The sequence below is a fragment of the Dioscorea cayenensis genome, unplaced genomic scaffold (assembly GCF_009730915.1).
Source record: "Dioscorea cayenensis subsp. rotundata cultivar TDr96_F1 unplaced genomic scaffold, TDr96_F1_v2_PseudoChromosome.rev07_lg8_w22 25.fasta BLBR01000910.1, whole genome shotgun sequence".
In the NCBI taxonomy this organism is placed as follows: domain Eukaryota; kingdom Viridiplantae; phylum Streptophyta; class Magnoliopsida; order Dioscoreales; family Dioscoreaceae; genus Dioscorea; species Dioscorea cayenensis.
Window position 1 is genome coordinate 87,172 of NW_024087301.1, and position 4,437 is coordinate 91,608.

The window sequence follows — 4,437 nt, forward strand, 5'->3', positions numbered from 1 at the left end:
ATCTATGAAAGTGCAAACCTCCAAGTGATGAACTCATCTGCATTCAACCCCAAAACAGATCATTTCTTGGTCAATAATAGAGCAAGTATTTACCTCACCACAACCAGAAGTCACCAAAGATGAAATGGTGGGCACCTAATAGAACCAATAAAATTTGTCAAAATGATACTCAAGAAAACTAGCAGCCTTGTACTGGGAAAGACATTTGTTCCCTCATCTTATTCCTTCCTGGGCATGCCCCAGGAAACACCAAAAATGATTTTAATCAAACAGAGAACTTTGAAAACAAAGCCAATCATCAAAACAATCTAACTATATGGTGAACACGAGAAAATGGATTGCAAACTCGAAATGCGACAACATTTCTTCAAAATTAATACAAGGATTATAAAGGAGAAAAGTTGAGGTACCTAAAAAAAGATTACTCGGTAACCATATCAAATATCACTTTCTTCAAGTTCCATTAACTGTAGCCCAAAGCGGTGCAATGGACGAAAAAAAAATTAGCTAAGGGAGAAAAAAATCATCTAAGCAATGCTCCAAATCATGAAGGATTGATCGAAATCCATCATTGAAAACAAAGTTTCTATCTCTAAGTGAAATGTATGGGATAAAAAAAGAAAAATAATAATAAGAACAAGACACCAATTTGAGCGTCTTATATAAACAAGACAAGAATTTGGATAGCCAAAGACCCACAATAGACACCTTATTAATTCCTAGTAGACTTATATTTAACGAGAGATAAGACATTTGCAAGCATCTTTGTCATGATCACCCTTACCTCCATTTAGCACCGGTTAATTTGGGTTTGAAAGCAATCATTATTTTTAAATAATGATTTTTAAAAAGTGTTTAAAAATCAATTATCTTTGGTCACTCTCCTATTCATATGGAAGCACTCTTTCACGATAATTTTACAAACCTATTCAATGTGGTTTATGAGAACAACATGCCATTATAAATAAGTAAACAAGTCTATCTTGACAAGTAGTGCATAATAATTAAACATTGTTATGTGTCTCAATAGCCAATAAATTGTGCTATTCTTTTTTTCAAACTAGTAAATAGCTTAGAAAAATAAACAAGATTGACTTTAAGATCTAACGAGTCAAGTAAACAAACACCATATCATCTGGTTAAATTAATTTCCATATTACTAGGCATGACGGTGAATTCCATTAAGCATTAAAAGATTAAAAACATGTTCAATGGGTTAATTATAGTAATACGATCTGATCATGCAGATTCAAACTAACACAACCAATTAAAAAAATCATAAACTCATAAAAATCACTAAGGAGATCAAATACCATGAAACTACATCATTTGTCGGGGATTACCTTGTAGAGAATGTGCAATTTCTCCCACTTCTCTTGAACCAATTTATATTGTAGAATTCTGTGAACAAATTAACAAATAATGATATGAGCAATCAGAAAAACCAATAGAAACAAAACTTGGAGGGGGAATACCTTAGTGACTGAGAGGGCGATCAACCAGAAAAGGACACTCGGAGATACAAGCAAAGATTAAATCCTTCGGTGCTGCTCGGATGCCTTCTCTCTCGCTCGCCAAATGGAGAGAGATTCGAGGCTTCGAAGAAGAGAGAAGCGAATAGCGAGATCCAAAAAAAAACAGAAAGGAGGCAATGCCTTCTCTCTCGAAGAAGAGGAAGCTTTAATGAGGGTTGGGGATTAGGGTTGGTGAGCAAGATAGTTGGGGCCGGGGTCGGGAGCTTGAGGAGCGAGCATCCATGGAGAAGAAGAAGAGATTAGGGTTAAGGATTTACAGGAGAGAGAAGGAGAAGAAAAGAAACTGAAAAAGAAAAAGCAACGTTTTCTTTTCACTTTTCACCAACGTTTTATATTATATTAAAAACAGGAATATATAGAGTGAGTGTTTGAAAGTAAGTCAACACCAAACATTGTCATTCCCAAAATATGATTATATATATATACTTTTTGATGTAAACTTCTCAGGGAACATAACCAATTCAAATGTTTTTAATGCAAGTAAATAGGGTTCGCAATAGTTCACTGGACACTAGGTACTAGGTCCTCTTGTTGATAATTTCCCATCCATCTCTTGAGTTTTGACTCTTTCTATATCATGCAAATTATGCATGTATTTTTTTTCCACAAAATTGAAAATTATATTAATATATTTATGTTTTTGGCACCGTATTTGGAACGGTTTTAATATATTAATATATTTATAATTTTGGCACCGTATTTGGGACGATTTTAATATATTAATATATTTATAATTTTGGCACTGTATTTGTCATAGTTTTAATAATTTACTATATTTATATTTTTGGCACCGAATTTGGCACGGTAATATTATATTAATATATTTATGTTTTTGGTACCGTATTTGGAACGGTTTTACTATATTAATATATTTATAATTTTGGCACCGAATTTGGGACGGTTTTAATATATTAATATATTTATAATTTTGGCACTGTATTTGTCATGGTTTTAATAATTTACTATATTTATATTTTGGCACGGTATTTGGTACGGTGTTAATATATTATTATATTTATATTTTTGGCACTGTATTTGGCACAATTTTAGTATATTATTATATTTTATATGGTTGGCACGATATTTGGCACCATCTTAGTATATTATTATATATTATATTATTTAGCACTGATGTTGTACGCAGAGTAATATATTATTATATTTGGGGTTTTAGTACGAGTGTTACTATGATAATAATATAATTATGTTTTTAAAAATATGTTTAGTCGCTGCATTTAGTCTATTATGAAAAATTATTAAATTTATATATTTGTACAGATGTCGAGACACGAAATTAAAAATTATTTTTATTCACATATTTGACCACGGTTCTTAGTTAAGTATCAAATCTTTTGTGATCAAATTTGTCACGATTTTGTTTCCGTGCCAATTTGAAAATTTTCTTGTAGTGATATATATATATGCATTAATTTCTCTATCAAATTACTCTCAAGTATGTGATAGAAATATGAAAGAATTAGCACAAACTGCTTAGCAATGCACTTTTTCACTAGTAGAAGCATGCCACAACGTAAAATTGAACATCTTCATATGGAAAATTGCAATGTAAAAAGAATGGATTAGGTTTATCTCAGCATAAAGAAAAAATTAAAAAATATATATACAAAGCTCTCAATAGTTGCCAATCTAAAGGGTAACATATCTCATTACTAACAGAACAAATCCAACATTCAATTCCATACATCACATTACTAAACTAGTTACAAAACTTTAATAAAATCAAATTCAAACATAAAATGTAGAAACATATGCCAAATAATCAATGCTTACCTTGCCACTTGACAAAAGAATTGATCAAGCTGATTAAAGCTAAAGAAAGGCTGATGGAGGTCATAATGGCTTCAAAATGATCTTCTTTGGCTAGTTGGGTTTTAGATGTTGAGAAGGGCTCCTATCAACGCAAGTGGACTGGCAGACGAGAAGGCCGCATGTATGTGGAGCGAGAAGTGCATGGGAGAAGGACGATTGGTGGATATTGTTCCCTCACTAGAGGAGGTGGCTGCTTGGCCTAGGGCTACATTGATTCGGCACACGATCACTAGCAAAGGTTGGGCCACACGGGTAAAGGATGATTAGTGTAGATTTCAGGTCCAGTTCCAATTTGGATCGAGATCTCATTTGTTTAATTAGTGTTAGTTATTTTTATTTTTATTTTTAATAAAAAAATAGATAAACCACTGATTTATTAAAAAAATTAATAATTATTTAATTAGAGAACTGGTTTTTTTATTTCTTTTCCCTCTTTTAATAATATTTTAATAATCGTACTAGATGGAAAAACCAATGTCTATTGGTAGGTAAATTAAGATTTCCCATCTTGGCAAATACTATTGGTAGAGCTTAGTTTTATGAATGATGTGTAAATGAGAAAACCAAAAATTTTTATAAACAAAGAATGAATATATACAATGCAACTTAACTATTAAAAGGAAAAGATAGTTTTTCTTTTCCTTTCTTTGAGAAGAGAATAACGATAAAAAGAGAAAAATTCAGTTTTTCTTTTAATAAAAATATTGATTTATCCATTTTTTTATTAAAAAAATAATAATAATAAATAAATAAAGAGAAAATTATATATTCTTTTTCTTTTTTTAACTCGTAAACATATGGAAAAATTATACGTATATAATTAACTCGGTAAAAAGATACGTTGATCATGAATCTAAATTAATGATTAAACATATGTTATCATCTTATGTTATTAATAATTTAGAAATTTTTTTGTTATTTACAATCATTGTACACATAATGAGAACCCAAAAGGCGGTGAAAAAAAGTCAAAAAGATGGTAATGCTCGATAGCGAGACATAGAAAAAAATGCATGTGCCTTTAAAAATTTGCCATTGATCCCGATTTTTATGTTTAAACCAAAGAGGAACA

The 4,437-nt window shown here is 30.7% G+C and overlaps 1 long non-coding RNA gene across 2 annotated transcripts; it reads right to left on the reverse strand.

Annotated features, from left to right (window-relative positions):
- LOC120255250 lies at positions 1-1,632 on the reverse strand. 2 transcript variants are annotated; one of them, XR_005534940.1, is made up of 4 exons: positions 1,501-1,632; positions 1,344-1,401; positions 94-135; positions 1-37 (listed from the first exon to the last, which is right to left on the reverse strand). It is a non-coding gene; the product is annotated as an uncharacterized LOC120255250 (long non-coding RNA). The 2 variants fall into 2 exon arrangements; XR_005534941.1 differs by having other exon boundaries at positions 1,476-1,632.
- Positions 1,633-4,437: the final 2,805 nt, after the last annotated feature.